The sequence below is a fragment of the Rhincodon typus genome, chromosome 8 (assembly GCF_021869965.1).
Source record: "Rhincodon typus isolate 14 chromosome 8, sRhiTyp1.1, whole genome shotgun sequence".
Classification (NCBI taxonomy): Eukaryota; Metazoa; Chordata; class Chondrichthyes; order Orectolobiformes; family Rhincodontidae; genus Rhincodon; species Rhincodon typus.
Genome location: NC_063339.1, coordinates 49,883,462 through 49,907,060, shown reverse-complemented (window position 1 = coordinate 49,907,060; position 23,599 = coordinate 49,883,462).

Genomic DNA, 23,599 nt, shown 5'->3' with positions numbered 1-23,599 from the left:
GAATGGAAAGACCCTGATAAAGCAATAGATCTTGGTTTCATATAGTTCCTATTGCTAGATTTTCAAATACCAGCATTATAGCATGATTGTGTCAACTGGAACAATCTGGGATGCCTTGGGTAGATTCACTGTTACCAATCCTTCCTGTTGGGGTTAGTCTAATTTACCTATGCTTTGCGCTGCTGGTGTAGTATCATGCAAGATTCCCATTCTTGCGACCCGGGTTTGATTCCCAGGTGGTGCACAGACTCTTTGGGGCGGCATGGTGGCTCAGTGGTTAGCACTGCTGCCTGACAGTGCTAGGGGCCCAGGTTCAATTCCACCCTCGGGTGACTGTCTGTGTGGAGTTTACACATTCTCCCCATGTTTGTGTGGGTTTCCTCTGGGTGCTCAGGTTTCCTCCCACAATGCAAAGATGTGCAGGTCAGGTGGATTGGCCATGCTAAATTGCCCACAGTGTTCAGGGATGGGTAGATTAGGAGGATGGTCTGGGTGGGATGCTCTGAGGGTCAGTGTGGACTTCTTGGGCCAAAGGGCCTGCTTCCACACTGTAGGGATTCTATAAAAACAACATATTAAGCATTTGCTAATTTATAATAACAGGAGTTTTCATCCTTATAATACACAAGGATTATTTTAATTTTTTTATTTTAAAAGACTTACCTCATGGAATCAGTGGTCTCCATTTTTGCAGCAGCAGCAGGAGTGGTGAAAGCGAGGACCGGGGGCTGCTGGGAAGATAAGTTCTTCATTTCGGCAGCAGAGCTGAGTGGGAACGGTCGAATTGCGCTCTGGGAAGGTGAGTGAACTGATATATTTGGGCAGTGGTTAAACCTGAGACACTACACGTGTAGCGTCTCCCACCCACCTTCCTCCTCTGACCAAAAAGAAAGATTCTGTGGTGTGTTGGTAAGGTAAGGTTTTTCTTTTTCTTTTTATTTATCGTGTGCTGGTAAGTAGAGTGATTGGTAAATTTTTTTTTATTTCAGTTAACTAGTATTTGATATTATAGTAGGACTAAGCTAAGCTTAAGAGTAAAAATGGCAGGAGATCCCAGACCCATGTTCTGCTCCTCTTGCTCAATGTGGGAGCTCAGGGACACGGCTGATGCCCCTGACTCCTACACGTGCAAGAAGTGTGTCCCGTTGCAGCTCTTGTTAGACTGCTTGATGGCTCTGGAGCTGTGGATGGACTCACTTTGGAGCATCCGCGATGCTGAGGAAGTCGTGGATAGCACGCTTAGCAAATTGGTCACACCGCAGATTAGGATTGCCAAAGGAGAAAGGGAATGGGTGGCCAAAAGGCAGAGAAAAAGCAGGAAGGCAGTGCAGGTGTCCCCTGCGGTCATTTCCCTCCAAAACAGGTATACCATTTTGGATACTGTTGGGGGAGATGGCTCACCAGGGGAAGGCAGCAGTAGCCATGTTCATGGCACCGTGGCTGGCTCTGCTGTACAGAAGGGCGGAAAAAGGGTGGAAGGGCTATAGTCATAGGGGATTCGATTGTAAGGGGAATAGATAGGCAGTTCTGTGGTCGAAAACGAGTCTCCCGAATGGTATGTTGCCTCCCAGGTGCATGGGTCAGGGATATCTCAGATCGACTGCAGGACATTCTGAAGGGGGAGGGTGAACAGCCAGCTGTCGTGGTGCATATAGGCACCAATGATATAGGTAAAAAACGGGATGAAGTCCTACAAGCAGAATTTAGGGAGTTAGGAGCCAAGTTAAAAAGTAGGACCTCAGAGGTAGTAATCTCAGGATTTCTACCAGTGCCACGCGCTAGGCAGAGTAGAAATGAAAGAATAGGCAGGATAAATGAGTGGCTTGAGAGATGATGCAGGACGGAGGGGTTCAGATTTTTGGGACATTGGGACCGATTCTGGGGGAGGTGGGACTATTACAAATCTGACGGTCTACACCTGGGCAGGACTGGAACCGATGTCCAAGGGGATGCTTTTGCTGACGCTGTTGGGGAGGGTTTAAACTAACGTGGCAGGGGGATGGAAACCAAATGAGCAGGTTAGTGGACAGTAAGGAGGTAGTAACTAAAGCCTGTAAGGAACTAGATAATGAAGTCAGTGTGACTAAGGGGAAGAGGAGGCAGAGAGCAGATGATGAATGCAAAGGGACAGGTGGTCTGAGGTGCATTTGTTTTAATGCGAGAAGTGTAGTAGGTAAGGCAGATGAACTTAGAGCTTGGATTAGTACCTGGGAGTATGATGTTATTGCTATTACTGAGACTTGGTTGAGTGAAGGACAAGATTGGCAACTAAATATCCCAGGATACAGATGCTTCAGGCAGGATAGAGAGGGAGGTAAAAGGGGTGGAGGAGTTGCATCACTGGTCAAAGAGGATATCACAGCTGTCCTGAAGGAGGGCACTGTGGAGGACTCGAGCAGTGAGGCAATATGGGCAGAGCTCAGAAATAGGAAGGGTGCGGTAACAATGTTGGGGCTGTACTACAGGCCTCCCAACAGCGAGCGTGAGATAGAGGTACAAATATGTAGACAGATTATGGAAAGATGTAGGAGCAACAGGGTGGTGGTGATGGGAGATTTTAATTTTCCCAACATTGACTGGGATTCACTTAGTGTTAGGGGTTTAGATGGAGCAGAATTTGTAAGGAGCATCCAGGAGGGTTTTATAGAGCAGTATGTAAATAGTCCAACTCGGGAAGGGGCCATACTGGACCTGGTGTTGGGGAATGAGCCCGGCCAGGTGGTTGAAGTTTCAGTAGGGAATTACTTTGGGAATAGTGATCACAATTCCGTAAGTTTCAGAATACTCATGGACAAAGACGAGAGTGGTCCTAAAGGAACAGTGCTAAATTGGGGCAAGGCCAACTATAGCAAAATTCGGCAGGAGTTGGGGAATGTGGATTGGGAGCAGCTGTTTGAGGGTAAATCCACATTTGATATGTGGGACGCTTTTAAAGAGAGGTTGATTAGAGTGCAGGACAGACATGTCCCTGTGAAAATGAGGGATAGAAAGGGCAAGATTAGGGAACTGTGGATGACAGGTGAAATTGTGAGACCAGCAAAGAGGAAAAAGGAAGCATATGTAAGGTCTAGGTGACTGAAAACAGACGAAGCTTTGGAAGAATATCGGGAAAGTAGGACCAATCTGAAACGAGGAATTAAGAGGGCTAAAAGGGTTCATGAAATATCTTTAGCAAACAGGGTTAAGGAAAATCCCAAAGCTTTTATTTCATATATAAGGAGCAAGAAGGTAACTGGAGAAAGGGTTGGCCCACTCAAGGATAAAGGAGGGAAGTTATGTGAGGAGTCAGAGCAAATGAGTGAGATTCACCAAGGAGAGGGACATGACGGATATTGAGGTTAGGGATAGATGTTTGATTACTCTAGGTCAAGTCTGCATAAGGAGGGGGGAAGTGTTGGGTATTCTAAAAGGCATTAGGGTGGACAAGTCCCCAGGTCCACATGGAATCTATCCCAGGTTACTGAGGGAAGCGAGAGATGAAATAGCTGGGGCCTTAACAGATATCTTTGCAGCATCCTTGAGCATGGGTGAGGTCCTGGAGGACTGGAGAATTGCTAATGTTGTCCCCTTGTTTAAGAAGGGTAGCAAGGATAATCCAGGTCAGGTGACCCTGACGTCAGTGGTGGGGAAGCTGCTGGAGAAGATACTGAGGGATAGGATCTATTTACATTTGGAAGAAACTGGGTTTGTTAGTGATAGGCAGCATGGTTTTGTGCAGGGAAGGTCATGTCTTACCAATTTGATAGAATTCTTTGAGGAAGTGACAAAGTTGATAGATGAGGTAAGGGCTGCAGATGTCATATACATGGACTTCAGTAAGGCATTTGATAATGTTCCCCATGGTAGGCTGATGAAGAAAGTGAAGTTGTATGGGGTCCAGGGTGTACTAGCTAGATGGATAGAGAACTGGCTGGGCAACAGGAGACAGAGAGTTGTAGTGGAAGGGAATTTCTCAAATCGGAGAACCGAGATCAGTGGTGTTCCAAAGGGATCCGTGTTGGGACCACTGTTGTTTGTGATATACATAAATGATCTGGAGGGAGGTATAGATGGTCTGATTAGCAAGTTTGCAGATGACACTAAGATTGGTGGAGTAGCAGATGGTGAGTGGGACTGTCAGAGAATGCAGCAGAATATAGATAGATTGGAGAGTTGGGTGGAGAAATGGCACATGGAGTTCAATCCAGGCAAATGTGAGGTGATGCATTTTGGAAGATCCAATTCAAGAGCGAACTATACGGTAAATGGAAAAGCCCTGGGGAAAATTGATACACAGAGAGATCTGGGTGTTCAGGTCCATTGTATACCCTGAAGGTGGCAATGCAGGTCGATAGAGTGGTCAAGAAGGCATACGGCATGCTTTCATTCATCGGACGGGGTATTGAGTACAAGAGTTGGCAGGTCATGTTGCAGTTGTATAGGACTTTGGTTCGACCACATTTGGAATACTGCGTACAGTTCTGGTCGCCACATTACCAAAAGGATGTGGATGCTTTGGACAGGGTGCAGAAGAGGTTCACCAGGATGTTGCCTGGTATGGAGGGCACTAGCTATGACGAGGGGTTGAGTATATTAGGATTATTTACATTAGAAAGATGGAGGTTGAGGGGGGACCTGATTGAGGTGTAAAAAATCATGAGAGGTATAGACAGGGTGGATAGCAAGAAGCTTTTTCCCAGAGTGGGGGACTCAATTATTAAGGGTCACGATTCCAAGGTTACGGGGGAAAAGTTTAAGGGAGATATGCGTGGAAAGTTCTTTACTCAGAGGGTGGTGGGTGCCTGGAACGCATTGCCAGCGGAGGTGGTAGAGGCGGGCACGATAGCGTCATTTAAGATGTGTCTAGACAGATACATGAATGGGCAGGGAGAAGAGGGATACAGATCCTTGGAAAATAGGCGACAAGTTTAGATAGAGGATCTGGATCGACGCAGGCTTAGAGGACCGAAGGGCCTGTTCCTGTGCTGTAGTTTTCTTTGTTCTTTGTAAATCATTTTACTAACACTTGATTTGGCCTTAAAAATAATCACAACTGATTCTTCACGTAACTCTGTCATTTACTGTTTTATTTTACTTAGTATAAATTCAATGTTACAATCCTAGAGGATCAAAGTAAAAGTTCTATCAAAATAAGCTATTAGATCATTTGTGGCCTTCACCTGAAGTCAACTCCATCTTGACCACTGGCACATCAACATGAAAGTTTGCAGAGTTGCTTTTACAGCTTAATGTTACTATTTTCTTTATGTACGTTCTCATTTCCATGGAGTACATACTGCTCAGAAGAAGGTATAGGATTAATGTACAGAAAATGCTTTCACATAGGCTATTTTAAATTACCAGTTAGAGATAATAGCTATTTCCACTCACAGATTTTACAATTGCTAAGTGGAATAAATTTGATCATTCTCATACATGTTCCAAGAGATAACATCACCCCAAAACCTTAAATTTGATAAGGATAGGGAAGTAAATATGATTCGTACTGTCCACCAACTGTGGAGGGAGAAAACAAATATCTGATGATAAACAAAAAAGCAATCAGTACAAGAGGGTGAAATCCAAGCCAAAAGAACTAGAAATACATCGCAGGATACTCAGCATTTCTAAACATAAGACAGGTTATGACTGTATGAGTTTGTACATTGTATCAACGCCTGAGTTAAAAAAGATCAGAAAAAATGGGAATAGAACAAGATCAAGGGGCCATATGTCTATCATTAAATATAATTATCTGTGATCTTAGAATTGAACACCACTTTCCCACAATTTACCCATTTCTCTTGATACCCTGAGTAGTTTTGGTTGGCTTGCAAATACATAAAACTCATTGCAATATGTCATTATGATATTTGTACACGATGACAAAAGTAGTGCAAGACTTTTCTGGTTAATTTCTCCCAAAGGCACACAATTAATATTTGGCTTTGATACAGCTCAGTAGTTTATAAGCTGTCACAGTATGTTTAAGAGTCACAAAGTGGCATGGTGGCTCAGTGGTTAGCACTGCTGCCTCACAGTGCCAGGAACCTGGGTTCGATTTCACCCTCGGGTGGCTGTCTGTGTGGAGTTTGCACATTCTCCCCGTGTCTGCGTGGGTTTCCTCTGGGTGCTCCAGTTTCCTCCCACAGTCCAAAGATGTGCAGGTTAGGTGGATTGCCCATAGTGTTTAGGGGTGTGTAGATTAGGGGGATGGGTCTGGGTGGGATGCTCTGAGGGTCAGTGTGGACTTGATGGGCCGAAGTACCTGTTTCCACACTGTACAGATTCTATGATGATCACATAGTCTTATTTTAGTCAGACCATATATCAATAACTATCAATGCAAGAGACTTTTTAGGTTTCCCAGGTACAGGAAGCTAGAGGACAAAATTTTAAATTAAACAGAATAAGAACTTTCAGCATAAAAGACCAGAAGTCCTTGAATAAAGTACAAATCTTTACAGCAGAAGAGATAAGAAAGCCAAGCAAGCTTATGTTTTTATCTTAGAAACAGTCCAAAGAATCCCCACTGTGTACAACTACAAAAATTGAAGCAATATTTTATGAAGAATGTGGGTAAAATTTTGTATTGCTCACAGAAATGGCAAGAAGCCAGGCTGGGGAACATAATTGGGTGGGAAGCCAGAAAAATCAGATTCCCGATGGCAGGATGAAAGTTTGCAATTATATGCTCGAAACTGGAAACTAACATTGAGCTTTCCAATGCCAGGCATCTGGAAGCCCTTTGGCATGCATCTTCATGCCACGCATGCTTATTAAAAGGTCAACTCACCAGAATTAATTTTCCCTTCTCAGTTTGTTTCTAGACAAGCCATAAATATGTATTTTCAGATATGTCTGCATAGAAGTAACATGCAACAGGCAAAGTAGATGTTTTCCTGAACTTTGGAGTGAATAGCTCCTCATTAGTTCCATTTGGGAAGTTTTTTTTTGTCTACGTCAAGATATAATTGATAGCTGGTGAAAATTATCTAAGTTGCACACATCAAGGAGACTTCTCTAGGAAGTCTGTCAGGGAAGAGAGGCAGACTGATCAGAGACGGATAAAAGCATTGTAGTGTTTAGCTGCATATATCTACTCTGGGGGCCTGAGTGAAGCTCCTGGCTAGCAGGGAATGAATTCAAACATTTTAAAAGGTGCCTTTTAAATACAGTACCAGGCCCTTTGACACTGTAAGGTGGAAATGTCAACTTTCTACCACAAAATTCATCTTGCTAATTTTGAGGCAAGAACTGATCCACCACCACTTGCACCACTCCCCTCCACATACCGAAAAAAAAGTATTGTTCACTTCCACATCCACTGCTGAACTTAAACTCCAGGGTGGAAGATTCTGTTCTAAGAGCACTACACAGGGCAGGTAATGTACCGCTGCTTTTGAACTGACTTCTTCATCTTCCTCTGAAGCAAGAAAGTCAACAACATCTCCAAGTGAACAGAAACCATTTCAGAATCTATGCAATGAACCATTGTTAATCCGCATAAAACTGGATTATTGAATGCAGAGCTGCAAAGTAGGTTAGTATCATCATGCTTTCTTTCTGCTTAATTTTAACATCATTAAATTTTCTGCTTCGAGCTTTTAATCTATGAAGAGGCCACTTTTTGTGATAGAAACAGGAACAACAATTTCAGTGTTCACTATTATCGTGTAAATTAGTCAGTAGTTTTTAGCGACTGCACATGTGCAGTTAAATGTGGAAAGTAAAAATCTACTGTCTGATCTTTCCTACATCTCCAGAAGCTAGGTAACTGTTCCTTGCCAACAGATTTAACATTGAAATATATGAAAGATCATAAAGCTTGGAACAGACTGTAACAGAGTTACAATCTGGCTAGGGACTAGTAATCTTTTTTCTGAACAAAAACAAAGTTGCTGAAAAAGCTCAGCAGATCTGGCAGCATCTGTGAAGGAGAAAACAGGGTTAAAGTTTCAGGTCCGGTGACCCTTCCTCAGAACTCAGAAATCTTTTTCTTAATGTGAGTGATCCAGGAACTTACAAAACTATATTCCATGGCTTTGATCAAACAACAATAACTTTTACTGTGCAATGTTAGGACTGTAATAAAATTTACAATGCATTTACAACATATTTTTAACACTGAGGATTAATATATGGCAAGTATGCACGGTGGACTGTGATTGACCACTTTACAGCACACATCAAAAAGCAAGTGTGACCAAAACAGATTCCATGGATATGTCAGCAATTCCTCTCGAGTTTAATGACATATTGGATCATCAAATCTCATTAAATTTCACTAGAGATCACAATTAATTTTGTTTCATTGATCTAGTCTTGAAACCGTCTCCCATTATGGATGGCCTCAATGATCACTCCCATTCTGGTCAATCACCATCCTTTCCTGGGTCCCTTGGACTTCAGAAACTGCACTCCTGTACTTACTCACACGTACAACTCCAGCTTTTCACCAACTACTAACTTCATTGAATTAAGACTACCCCTGGGTTTATCAATGAGCTCTAATCTTGCTCAGTTACATCAAGAAAATACTGCTTTTGAGCATTTCGACTCCATTCTAGGGGTACTGAACTGTTAATTGCACATGACTTAAAATCTCTCTAGGACTTTCTTAGCTGCTTATTTATTTTCTGCCTCAGTCCAAACAGTACAAAAATATCCAAAAGCTTTTCGGACTACTCACTAACTTCCCAACAAAAGACCCTGGCAGTACAGCTGCCTACCCAACAGTACAGCTAAAATAAAAGCCTAAATCATTTCCAACTGAACCTGCTTTCGACTACATAAGGTTCCCATACCTCATGTTTCACAACTGTTACTTAAAGGGATAGATATCCAACTTGCAGGTGAGTTTTACTATGTTCTTTGGGAAGTTTTGTAATTTGTTGGATTTTGAAAGGGGCATGTATCCTGACCAGGATGCCAGAGCAATTGTTCTGTCAAAAGAAAGCCTTTTCAAATTACAGGGAGTTATGTTGCATGATCTATAAAACAACAGTGAAATGGAGCACACTCAGAAAAGATGTAAGTTACGCACAGGGGAGGAAGGATCTCAACAGAAGGCCCTATCTAGAGGTATTGTGAAGGCACTTCCATTACCTCCATCTCAGCCAACTTCAATGTGTAAGGCAACTGTGATTTACTACGTAGGTGATCACTGAACTGTGCTAACCCTTTCGGCACATAAGCACACAGCAGGGAAAAGTTGATGTTACCTTCACTCGATCACTCGGTTTTTAAGGATCCAGCTCATGCCAAGCGAGAATGGGTGACATAATCAAGATATCACATTTCATCACCCATTAATACATTTGTAAGGTTTCAGAATCACTTAATGCCAGGAATACAGATTTAATTGAGCTGAATTTTATGAGATAATGGGGATCCCATTCACAGGAAGAATGGCTGAGGTAGAATACTCGTTTCTGAGGGGCATTGAGTCCTGCCTCAGATTGCTGGATGGGATCACTGTTAGCTCAATGATCCCAGCAATGTCAAGTGAGATAGGTGGCCACTGCTGGGATGACAGGCACTTCTGATGAAGATTGTCAGATACCATTCAAACTAAGTAAGAGAATTCACCAGGGTTGTATTTCACAAAGGGGATGTTTTGGACAGAGACCAGATTTGAGAATCACTTTGAAGGGTAAATGGGGAAGTATGATATGGAGTTTTGCCACTGACGTGTAAGAGGAGTTGCAAATGAGGACCTCTTACCCACACCTCCCCCCCCACCCCACCCACCTTGCTAAATATCAGCCTGTGAGACTAAAGCTGCAGGGCAACTCATATGATGTGGGCTTCCTATGTGCCTCTGGTAAAAGACTAGGGGGATGTAAAATAAGACACTTTTACCATTAATGGACATCAATATGTGGAGGGAAGGTCACCGGCTGGATTATACAGATATCCCACCTTCAAGCTTGTCTGCGAGAGAATGCAAAATTCAATCCTTCACCTCTGTTGCCAGAAAAAAACACAAGAGGAACAAGCACCTGGTATTGCTAGAGTAGTGTGATTTCAGTAATGGAGGGAACTATGTGCCGCTCTTACTGTCATGCACATAAGTAGGGAGATGTACAAGAATGACACGTCCTACCATTCCATCAAAACATAACCTTACCAAAAACAATTTTGGTGAATACCCACTATTCTGACGGCAGCTACAATGCTTGAGGTGTCCTGAGGCAGTCATTCTACAGTGTGTGAACCACCATGACAGATCATTAGGCTTGCTGCTTGGTGACAATGGAAATGCACTGTAGATGGGTCTCATTATTTCCTTATGCCAACCAACTAGGCAAAGCTAGTTCACTTATAATTGTAGTTATGCTACATTTGTGGAAAAAACCATTGGCACCCTGAAAGAATGGTCTCACTCTCTGAACCAGTTGGGAGGAGGCGTTCACTATTAGACAATGGGGTGTCCAAATGTTTGGTAGTCAGTTGTATCATGTACAGTCCTGTTATCACAGTCCTGTTATCTTGTCAGCCTGTCCATGGTGACTGCCGAGTTCCCAATTTTCCGATTATGTCATCCCAACATCCACAGTGATTGGATTCTGAAGAAGGGTCTAGGCCCGAAACGTCAGCCTTCCTGCTCCTCTGATGCTGCTTGGCCTGCTGTGTTCACTTTGTTATCTCAGATTCTCCAGCATCTGCAGTTCCTACTATCTCCCTCATCCACAGTGATTGACCCTTGTTAATGACCATGTAACAAATTGCCAAGCTTTACCCAAGATTTTCCTTGTTGTGTTTGCTTAGACCCTTATTCAAATTACAATTATCCTCAATGAAGTATGACAGCCTTGCAGAGCAGGTATAAGTCACATTAAAAACTGTAAGTTTTGCTTGATTTCAGGTTCTGAAACGCGAGTGCCTAATGTGATTGCCCAATATTTATTTTTCACTTTTAATGAATATCTAGTGAGCATTCAGCTTTCTTTCCTCTGAACAATTAATTTGACTGGCATTCAAGTTTAATGTTGGACCATATTTGAAATATATCAGCAAGGAATTCTAATGTATATTTTAAAAGGTGCAATGTGCACAGGTATATGACATTTTCAGGTCTAATATGCAGGATACAGCTCTGCAGGAAATCAATGACTAATAGGCTATGGCTTTGTGGGCAGGTCAATGGGTAGGGGTCAGTGGTGGATATCAGTAACTGAGTTGAGGGACCAGTGATGCGGAAACTGAAATGTCTGAGGTGGGGTGGGTGCAGTTGGCATCTGGGATGGAAGCTCAGTTTCTGTAGTCAGTGGATGAGAACTTTCTGATCCAAAATTTTAAGGCAAAATTGATGTCCTGTGAGTTGGTGGCAGGGGGTGGGGTGCTTTTTGGGGATATTTCATTGGCAGCTCAAAGTGTGAACTGATGATTCAGTGTTTGGGGTGAGTGAGTTGAGGTGGCCTGTATTATTTTAATTTGTAGTCAGGAGAAACTCTATCATTCAGGGATCTGGGATCAGAGATGTGTCATCCTACCAGCTAACAAAAGATTGCACTGTGCAATTTCAGAATGGAGTTTCAGAATGATTAAAAATCAAGGAGGTCTTGCGAGACAGGTGTGGCCCTAACTTACCCAACTATTCATGAACTCAATCATTTCCATCTTTGAAGATTAACAGCTTGCTATCCTCATGCCAGCAACAACCAACATTTCCAATATGGAGAGCAGCACATTTTCACTTGTAAATCTGTATGTGTTTCCTTCGCAGCATTTTGGAAGCTTAAGAGGTTATTTAGTGATCATAAATTAGTTGTTGCATGGCCCAGTTAGAGCGACATGCCACACAGTGTAGATTTTACAGACCACAACAGCATAGATCATCAAGGAAAAATATCATAAAGAGTTCACATAGGTATGCTCACATAAAGTGACAAGCCCATAACAAAACCACAGGACAAAAACAAATAAGCCTCCAATGAACCACGAAGCTGGAATTCTGAAACAAAAACAGACATTGCTGGAGAAATTCAGCCGATCTGGCAGTGTCTGTGGAGAGAAAGCAAAGTTAACATTTTGGGTCCAGTCAGCCTTCTTCAGACTCAGTCTCAAACTGAATCTGATTACTGTATGTAAGTGAAGGAAGAGCAGGCTATTTCTACCTTTCTTGGAACAAGAAGATATGGCAGAGTATCTGTGGGGAGAAAAAGCAAAACTACAAAACAGTTTAGTCTACTGGAAACAAGAACTGTGTTCCTGAATGCCATGTACAAGATGATTTAGGCAGTAGTGTGTACCATCGACAAGATGCACTGCAGAAATTTACCAAAGGTCCTTAGACAGTGCCTTGCAAATTCACAACTGCTTCTATCTAGAAGGACAAAGGCAGTAAATACATGGGAACACCATCACCTGCATGTACCCCTCTAAGCCACTCACCATCCTCACTTGGAAATATATCACCATGCTTTCTCTATCGCTACATCAAAGCCCCAGCTTACCAGCTGCTTCTCAAGGTAACTATGGATAGCCACATAGAGTCATAGATACATAGTCGTAGAGACGGAAGCAGACTCTTTGGTCCAACTTGTCATGCCGAGCAAGTTTTAAACTATCCCCATTTCCTTGTATTTGGCCCATATCCCTCTAAACCTTTCCTAATCATGCCCCTGTCCAAATGGCTTTCAAATTTTGCAACTGTACCTGCATCTACTACTTCCTCTGGCAGTTCATCCTACACACAAACCACCCTCTGTGTGAAAAAGTTGCCCCTAGAGTCCTTTTTAAATCTTTCTCCTCGCACCTTAAAAATATGACCCCTAGTTTTGAACTCATCCACCCTAGGGAAAAGGCCTTTGCTGTTCACATTATGTACGCCACTCATGATTTTATAAACCTCTATAAGGTTACCCCTCAGCCTCCAATGCTTCAGTGAAAAAGTCCCAGCCTATCCAGCTTATCATTATAACTCACACCCTCCAGTCCCAGCAACGTCCTAGTAAATCTGTTCTGATCCCTCTCCAGCTTAATAATATTCTTCTTATAGCAGGGTGACCAGAACTGTGCACAGTATTCCAAAAGTGGCCTCACCAATGTCCTGTACAACTGCAACGTGATGTCCCAACTCCTATACTCAAAGGTCTGAGCATGCTAAATGCCATCTTAACCACCCTGTCTACCTGTGATGCAACTTTCAAAAAACTATGTATATGAACCCCTGGGTCTCCCAGTTCAACAACACTGCCCAGGCCTTACCATTAACTATATAAGTTCTGTCCTTGTTTTTCTTACCAAAATGCAATACCTCACATTTATCCAAATTAAACTCCCATCTGCCACTGCTCAGCCTATTGGCCCTATTGATCAAGATCCCTTTGTAATCTTAGAAAACCTTACTATTGACTATACCAAAAATTTTGATGTTTTCTGCAAACTTACTGACCATGCCTCCTAAATTCTCATCCAAATCATGTATTTGAATTACAAAAATGAAGTGGACCCAGCACTGTTACCTGTGGAACACTATTGGTCACAGGCCTCTCGTCCAAAAAATAACCCTCCACCATCACCGTCTATATCCTGCCATTAAGCCAATTTTTTTTAATCCAATTGGCAAGCTCTCCCTGAATTCTGTGTGATTTAACTTTACTAATTAGTCTACCATGAGGAACCAGATCAAAGGCTTTACTAAAGTCCATGTAGACAACATCTACTGCTTTGACCTCATCATTTTTTTTTGGTTTCTGCCTCAAAAAGCTCAATCAAATTGTGAGACATGATTTCCCATGCACAAAGCCATGCTGACTATTCCTAATCAGTCCTTGCCTCTCCAAATGCATATAAATCCTGTCTCTCAGAATCCCTAACTTTCCCAACAGTGATGTCAAGCTCACAGGTCTATAGTTCAAAGGGTTCTCCTTACACCACTTCTTAAATAAAGGCACAATATTATCTGCCCTCCAGTCCTCCGCCACCTCACCCGCGGCTTTGGATGATACAAAGATCTCTGCTCAAGGCCCCCAATTTCTTCCCTTACTTCCCTGGGATATACTTGATCATGAGGTTTATCTACCTTTATGTTTTTTAAGACCTCCAGCACTTCCTCTTTTGTAATGTGGACTGTTATCAAGACTTCAGTATTTATTTCCGAGTTCCCTAGCCTCCATTTCTTTCTCCAGAGTAAATACGAATGTGAAATAATCGTTTAGTATCTATCCTGCCAGTAAAGAAATGAGGGTTGAAGTAAGTATATATGAGCATATGGAAGTGCAGAGCATATGAAGATTGTGTTCTTCAATTTCTCCAGTACAAAGTGTCTAAGAGTCTGTTCCAGAATCCTTCAACCAAGTGTTCCCATGGAAATGAATGGATTCCTTTTTGGGTCTTGCTCAATTGGTGTACTGACTTAATAAATCATGCAAGCTGAATTGTATCAAACACAGATAATGCTGCAAAAACTCGTCAGGTCTGGCAGCATCGATGGAAAGAAATAGTATTTTCATTTCAAGTCTTCTTCAGATCATGACTGCTAAATTCCACTCTTCTGTTAATCACATGGAGAAAATAAAGTATATTCCTTTACAGACATTCACTGTGAACCACTCCATTGATGAATTCTCAGTGCAGCAAGATAAACCTGGTATAACCTCAGGAAAATCTATCCTTAAAGCTTTGATGCTTAGCAACTATGCTAATGGTTTAGTTTCTGTTCACACTAAAAGTCTTCAAGAAATTTGCTTTTGCTTTGATCTGGACTTGGCTATCATTTTTGATGAGTTGATCTATTCTAGGTTCAGTGTGCTTCCATTAAGATGCTCAGTCATGTATTTCATTTGAAAGAAGATTAATTCAGTTACTTACATTCAGACTCAAACTGAATATGATTACTGAATGTAAGTGAAAGAAGAGCAGGCTATTTATACTTTTCTCAATTGCCCAACTGGATGCCTGAAAGAATGACCTGTTAATGTAGCAATGGGACCAAAGCCTGTTAAGATTTGGTGCAGAGTATTCAATTGCCAAATTTGTTTAAAAACACTATGAATGCTCAAAATCTGAAATAGAAACAGGAAATATCACAAGTACTCAGCAGGTTATGCAGAGAGAAACAAATTTCATGGACTGGATATGCTTGAAATTAACCTGATCCCAGAGACCTTTAAAATTAATAGGTGCAGATGGATGCAGAACACTCCTGCACCCTAAACATTTCCAGCAAACTTTATTTTTGCCAGTAAGGGCTAGGGGGTAGGGTGTGCTCTGCACAAATATGAAACATAAATCATTTAGGCCATTTACACTGAATTCAAACAGCACCAAAAGTCCTGTTTGAGGTATATTAATCTACATGGGACTTTCATCTTTGTGATAGAGATATAAACACATCTGAAGACCTTATATTAGGTTTGTACCCCTGCACAGAATGCTACAAAATAAGATTTTAAACACTTGAGACAGAGTTTAGTGATAATCCACAAATGAGGGAGGAGATTGAAGGTGGGGAGATGAATTCTGAAAGAAGAAGGGCATATCTATATGGCCCTTTAGGGTTATTCCTTTTTCCAGGCAGCCAAGAGGGAGATGGCACAGGCTACTATCTTGCTGGTTGAAGAGTGTCTTGTTGGATTGGCTGAGAAAATGGGCCCATCTTACCATACGCAGACTATTGAGGAAAGGCAGCAACAAGGTATGGCCAGAGCCAGGATACCTGTACAGGGATTGCCAGCAACACCAGAAATAGTATAACAAAGAGGAAGAAGAGATATTATTCTAAATAAGGGTGCGCTGTAAGCCAAAGAAATTACATCAACATGACCAGAAGACAATATAGCCAAAATCTCATTGAATTTCAAGAGAAATTGTGGTGGCATCCATGCCATGGCAGTGGGAAGCCTTGTGCGGTGATCAACCAATCCCCATGCCCTGCTTGTTACACTCAAGGTGACCATGCCCTTAATATCCATGTGGCCAGCAGCTTCCAAAAGTCTGCTGTAGATATCTAACATTTCACACAGTCACCCACCACTGCAATACCGCTAATACCTCTAATGTGCGCTTGCATCAAGGATGGGTAACACCATCTTCTTCATGGATGTGTTATCACAGGTATAGAGGGCAACATGTCTAAGTAACCTGCATTTCCCCCCAATTCACGGAATGATGGAATGTACCCATGTCATATACAGGCATGAATACAGCATCCAGAGACAGAAAATCATTCCATTAATGTGCAAATTATCTGTGACCATGATATGGCATTCCTATATATATATGTATGTATTTCTGCCAGCTACCATGACTCATTCATTCTCCAACTTTCACATCTGCTATAACACTTTCAGCCACACCTAAGACCTAAGTTGGTTTCTGACAGCCAAAGTGCACCCATTAAAGAGGTGGCTTTTAACTCTCTTGAAGTGAATGGAGATGGACCACAATATTACACAAGCACGGAGAGTTGTAAATACATTATTGAGCAGGCTATTGACCTGTTAAAAATAGCTTCAGATGCTTTGACTATTTAGAAGATGCTTTTCAATGCTCACCTGCAAAAGTGTCGATGTTAATGGTAATTTCCTGTACATTCCATAAAACAGTAGAGGGGTTTTCACACTGAAGGGTCAGAGATTGAGACAAGGTACAGTTCGTAACTCTGGAGCCAGAAATCCTGCTCCCATTTTCATCTCTGGTGATTTTCAGCAATGCACACAAGATGACTGGTTGGGAACCTGACACAGTGTTGTTAAGAAGTTGCGTGCAATTCTGCAATTTTCAGTGAGCTGAATGCATTTTGGAAGCCATTCTGAATCACAACTGGTGAGTGGAGACATGAAACAGGATGTGGATGCTGGAAGAGTATAACAGGAGAAAGCTGTAGCACTCTTTGCAGTTGACCAGCAAATGTCATGGCCTAGTCATATCAATGTTTGCTAAGATAACTGATGACAGTTTTGTGATTGGAAAATGTAGGCGATCATTAAGTAATAAGGCTGTTAAGTATCACTTCTGATGAGTGATTTTCATGGGCTTTTTTGATGGTTTTGAATCTGAGAAGAAAAGACAGACAAGACCAAGTTAGAGAACAAACTAACTCTGAAGAATTAAACTGCATTTATTTCAATGCGTGGGGTCTTACAGGTATGGCTGATGAACTCAGGGCATGTTTGGGAACATGGGATTGGGATGTCATAGCTATTGCAGAAACTGGGTTGAAGGATGAACTGGATTGGCAGCACAATATTTCATATGCTATAGGAAGAATAGAAAAAGAGGTAAAAGAGGAGTGGGTGTGGCATTTTTGATTGAGGAAAATATTATTGCTGAAACTAGAGAAGATTTTTCTGAAAAAGCATCCCGTAAAAAATGTAGATTGAAATTAGAAACCAAAAAAAAAGGAATGATCACCTTGATGGGATTGTATTATAGCCCTCCCGATAGTCAATTGTTAGATGTGGGTAAGTTATTAGAAGTGATTCTGCAAGATAGGATTTATGTGCATTTGGAGAGGCAAGGAATGATTAGAGATAGTCAGCATGGTTTTGTGTAAGGCAAGTCATGTCTCACAAACTTGATTAAGTTTTTTTGAAGAAGTAACCAAGAAGAATGATTAGTGCAGAGTGGTAGATGTTGCTTACTTGTACAGGACATTGGGGAGGCCTCTTCTGAAGTACTGTGTCCAGTTCTGGTCTCCCTGTTATAGGGAGGATAATATTAAGCTGGAGAGAGTTCAGAAGAGATTTACCAGGATGTTGCTGGGAATGGAATGTTTGAGTTATAAGGAGACTCTTTTTACTGAATCATAGGAGGTTGAGAGGTGACCTTAGAGAGGTTTACAAAATCATGAGGGGTATAGATAATGGCAGTCATCTTTTCCCTCTGTGGGGAATTTCAAGACTAGGTGACATTTTTAAGGTGAGGGGAGAAATATGTAAAAAAAAAACATGATGAGCACTTTTTTTTTATACAGAGACAGGTTTATATGTAGAATAAACTTCCAGAAAAAATGGTGGGATACAGTTACAATGTTTAAAAGACATTTAGGTAAGTAAATGAATAAAAAAAAAATGTTTGGAGATATATGGACCAAATGCAGGCAGGTAGGACTGATTTAGTTCAGGATTATGGTCAGCATGGACTGATTGGACAGAATGGCCTGTTTCTGTGCTATATGACTCTATGATTAAGTGGCAATCTGACAAGTGAAATGAAAGCATTATAAAAGTGGAAAAGTCTTCAGATGCATTATAATAGATTATCCATTGGATAAAGTGCCATTCCACTTTATACAATAGGGAAAGCACAAAACAATGTCAGAAACAAAGATAATTGTTCATACTCTCCCCATGGCTTCCACCAAATCTATACAGTGCAGATCATGTACTGGTTTGAATATTTCAGAGCCTTGAAAGATGTCTGAGCTTTTTGGCTGTCTTTCAGAGCTCTATAATTACTTCTTTGCATAGTTATTAAGGGGACCGTCTGTTTGATGGTTTGGTTGCCTTCCAAACTGTTAATGGACTTGCTCTGCAGGGATTATTTATACAGATGGTCAGGGGAATACAAAGTTTGAACATCTGACTAATTTCCAACCCACTAATCAAATCTACAGTGACAAATTTGGTTATACAAGTCTACCAGTGAGTGTGAGCACATTTATTTTAACAAATTCATGAAGTTCTGAAGAGAACATTTTAAAAAGTGATTTTTCAAGTAATGTGCTTATTTTGAAAGATCTATTAGATTTTAAGGAGGAGAATTTGTTCCTAAGTGCTCAATAAAGTATGTTTTGGTGGATCTTTGAGTTTTCTAAAATCTTCCAGAATTTAGTGAGTTCTGGTTTTTATGAATACTGGTTGAATAGTTTCAGAAGGAGTGGTGAGTTTGGATGAGTAGGTAAGAGGTTATGAAGATAGGAAGTAGGGTGAAGTATGGGTTTTGAAGGTGAATGTGGTTGATGGTGAAAGGGAGGAGAAGGGTTAGGGTTGGGGTTTGGCAGGTTTTACTCTGATGTGCAAAACTGAGTCAATATCTCAGTTGGAGATAATGGAGACCACCTCACTGTTGTCCTGCCTCTAAGCCGTCACGGTCTTTGTCAGATGAAAATTTCACCAGCAAGCTGAGATAGAGGAAGGATAGCATCATTGAGAAATTTCCTAATTCCTAATTCCCATCTCTATAATGAAAATCCGGCCTATAACTCTGTTTCTCTCTACACAGATACAACCAAAACTGTTCAGTATTACCATCATTTTCTATTTTTACCGCAAAACATTAATTTAGTGTGAATTATCATGCTAATATGAGTATTTATGTTTATACCCCCTTATAGATGTTCAGGATGGTACTGGACCACTGAGTAGTTTTAGTATCTGGCTGCATCAATCAAGTTAGGTTTCAAATTCCTCTGATTCCTTGAACATTGCGGTAAGAACATACTGCACAGCAAAATGATCATTAGCTTCTTTTCTTCTCCACAAACGCTCATTAAACTCTACTCTGCTCCAATTCCTGCCTCTCAAAATACTGCCAAAAACCCTTATCTAAAAAACCCAAAACATCTATTCTATCTCCACAAAATGCTACTGCACATACAATATCCCTTTCCCCTCCAATTTCTTTTAACAAATTTTGTCTTCCCAAATCTATGTTTCTGGCAACCTTTGATTTTTTTTACAATGAGATTCCACTGCAGAAAACTTCTAATGAAGATCACATATTACATCCTTTGAGACAAAGACCATGGTGTACTATTTCACCCTGTTCTTTCCAAACTCTACAGAGTAGGGAAGATGTTTCAGTAGTGTGTAACTCACCTTCTGCCTCCGTAATACCTGTCTATCGTCTACAAGGTACAAGTCAGGAGTGTGGTTGAATGTTCTCCAGATGCCTGGAATAGCACAAATCCAACAACACTCAAGAAGCTTATCAATCAAGCTGCCTGCTTGATTAGAATCCCATCTCACACCTTCAACCTTGTCTCTCTTCACTGCCAATGCACAGTGGGATCAGGGCATACCAAAACAAGCTGCACTGCAACAACTCACTCACACTCCTTTAACAGCATCTTCTAGCATCCAGAAGACAAGAGCAGTAGACGAATGGGAATGCCACCACAAAAGAGATCCCCATCCAAGACACGCACTATCATAACTTGGAAATATATCACTATCCATTCAATATTACTGGGTCGATATCCAGGAAATCCCTTCCTAACAGCAGTGTGGCCTAACCTATACCCCAGGTATTGCAATTCTTCAAGAAGACAGTTCACCACAATCTTCTTAAGGACACTTAGGGACATATAGTAAATGTTTTCCTAACTAGCAATGCCAAGATCCTAAAGATGATATTAAATAAAAGGTCAGAATGCATTGAAATTTTGAACCACTCAGGTCAAGATATCTTCTTCCATTTCTAAAGCATCTTGCGTTTAAAAAGAATGGCAGAAGTAATAGAAAAGATGACTGCTGGTAAAGTTTTACATGGCTTAAATTCCTAGATTGAAATGATTATCTCCAACCAAGAGCTGATAAAACTAGAGCTGATTTACTCTTTGATGAGCATAGGACTTATTATTACACTAATTGTCCTCTCTTTGATCTGATTCTCACCATCATTTTTACTCATGTGCCACGTGAATATTTTCGCAGACCCACTGTGTGCTTTATAAATCTGCAATAATCAAAGTCTTAGCACATCATTTTGACTGATGCTAATTTAACTGCAGGCTAAACGTGTCACCCACAATGCTGATTGTGCTTGATAAAGCCATTGGAGATTTGATGCAGAGTCAGGAGCTTAAAGGAAAGGGACAGAGGATGATGATGATGTTTTTTCAGACTGGAGGCCTGTGACCAGCACTGTGCCACAAGGATCGGAGCTGATTCCACTGCTTTTAGTTATATAAGTAATTTGGATGTGAATAAAAGAGAAATGGTTAGTAAGTTTGGAGTTGACACTAAAATTGGTGTTGTAGTGAACAAAAGGTTATGTTAGAGTCCAACAGACCCTTGATCAGATGGGCGAAAGGACAGGAGTGGCAGATGGAGTTTAATTTAGTTAAATGTGAAGTGCTACATTTTGTAAAGGCAAGACAAGGCAGGACTTGTACACTTAATGGAAGGGTCCTGGGAGTGTTGACAAACAAAGAGACCTTGCAGTGCAGGTTCTTAGTTCCTTGAAAGTGGAGTCACAGGTAGATAGGATAGTGAAGAAGGTGTTTGGTATGCTTGCCTTTATTGGTCAGTGCATTGAATATGGGAGTTGAGATGTCATGTTGCAGCTGTACAGGACATTGGTTAGGCCATTTTTGGAATACTGCATTTAGTTCTGGTCTCCTTGTTATAGGAAAGGATGCTGTGAAACTTGAAAGGGTTCAGAAAAAGTTTACAAGGATGTTGCCCGGATTGGAGGGTGTGAGCTATAGGAAGAGGCTGAATAGGCTGGGGCTATTTTCTCTGGAGCGTCGGTTGCTGAAGGGGTGACCTTTTCGAGGTTTATAAAATCATGAGGGGCATGGATACGGTGAATAACCAAAGTCTTTTCCCAGGTTAGGGGAGACCAAAACTAGAGAGCATAGGTTTAAGGTGAGAGGCGAAAGATATAAAAGGGAGCTCAGGGGCAACATTTTCACACAGTAGATAGTGTGTGTATGGAATAAGCTGCTAGAGGAAGTGGTGGAGGCTGGTGTGATTAAAAACATTTAAAAGGCATCTGGATGGATACATGAATAGAAGGTTTTAGAGGGATGTGAACCAAATGCTGGCAAATGGGACTAGATTACTTTGGGATATCTGGTCGTTTTGGATGTGTTGGACCGAAGGGTCTATTTCTATGCTATACAACTCTTCGACTCTAGAAAGAGGTACAAGAAAGTGCAATTTTAAAAATGATCTTATCTGTCAGAAGAGCTTGTCTAAAATTGAAACCTTGGACTGTACAAGCTTTCTTTCCCTATCCCCTTTCCTGTTGTGGCCAAGATTTCTGATGGCAGCTTGTTACAATGTTCTTTCTCCCCAGCCCATCTCATTGTCTTCTATTCCATTGGGCATCCTGCTATTCCTGCAGATCTCAGCAGGAGACAGATCTGAGGAAGGATTTATTCTCATTTCAAGCATAAACCTTGCATTGTCTAATTAGGGACAACATTCCTCACTGCCCAACTTACAATTGAAGCAATTATGTACTGCTCAGCACAAAAGAAAATATAAATTCTACTGAGAGTACTACAATTGAGAAAAAAAATCCAGAATAGTTTTTAATCGTCATTCTAACTGCTACAATCTGTATTGCACACTGCTTTAGATCAAAAGATCCCAAAGTTATTTACTGGTCCAACTTCACTACTTACTCCTGCAGTTTTATTAATTACTCATGGTATTTCACATGACTTCAACTACTGAGGGTGCTCTATTTGACAATTGGAGGACATACTTCTGTTGGATGGCAACATCTTTTTAATCTGGAAAATATTAATACTTTCACTTACGAGACACTCTGTCACTTCATTTCTCATTTCCTCGACTTTGTGGGCTATTTCATGAAAATGTTATCAATGCCACTGGGTTGCAAAACTTTCATCACTTATATCTCTTAAGTGGTTATTTAGCTACTTGGAAATTGAGAGGTGAGGATGTTTAAAGGTACACTGAGTGTTTGTTATTCCAATTGATGGGTTTTGATTTGAACAATGTCAACATAAGAAAATCTAACAGCATTTAAATTGTTGAAACTTAAAATATATCTGCAACAGGTGATTTGAACTGTTTTGGAAAAATAAAAAGAAGTCCTTCAAGCTTTTCCTTTGAGAAACAGATACACAAAGAAAAACTTGTATTAAGTGGCACCTCTCATGATTACCGGATATCTCAAAAGACTCTACAGTCAAATGAATACTTCTAAAGTGGAGTAACTCTTGTATTGTAAGAAACATGGCAGCTAATCTGCATTCAGCAAACTCCCATAAACTGAAAGGAGAGTGATCGGATAATCTGAGTATTGTGGTTTTGATTGAGAGATCAATGTTGTTTATGACACAAGGGATCTTTTCTCAGCTTTTGGTTCAAATAATGTCATGTGATCTTTTGCATCCATCTGAGAAGACAACTGAGGACTGGTTTTAATGTTTAATCCAAACAATCTCTCATCCAACTGTGCAATGGCTCTCAGTATTATAGTACTGTTGGGTTATTGTTAATTTAGTGAGACTATGAGGAAAATGATGGTGCAAACATAGGGGCTAGTTAGAAGGTTGTTGGGAGAATGGAATAGACATGTTGCTTACCATGTGGACTTGGTAGTGAATCAAGTATCTAAAGAAAATCTGACTGCAGCATAGGTCCAAGTTAGACACAGAATAAGAGGAATTTAGTTTAACCACAGTCCACAGAAAACAGAAGGGCATTGATCACAAAATAAGGTGATAGTGCTGGAGACAGCAGATTAGAATAACTTTTGCCACAGATTAAAAGGCTGCTGTTAAAAACTTACGAAGATGGATTTTAAAGGAACCAGCTGGCTTTGAGCTTACATGACAATCAATGACTGGTTAGTGATGGCGAGAGCTATCAGAGAAGGTATTCTCTGTGGTCATTTAGGTTTAACAAAATACAGAACAATAGCACAATGTTTAATGTGGTGGCCCAGATTCTCAAGTCATTCA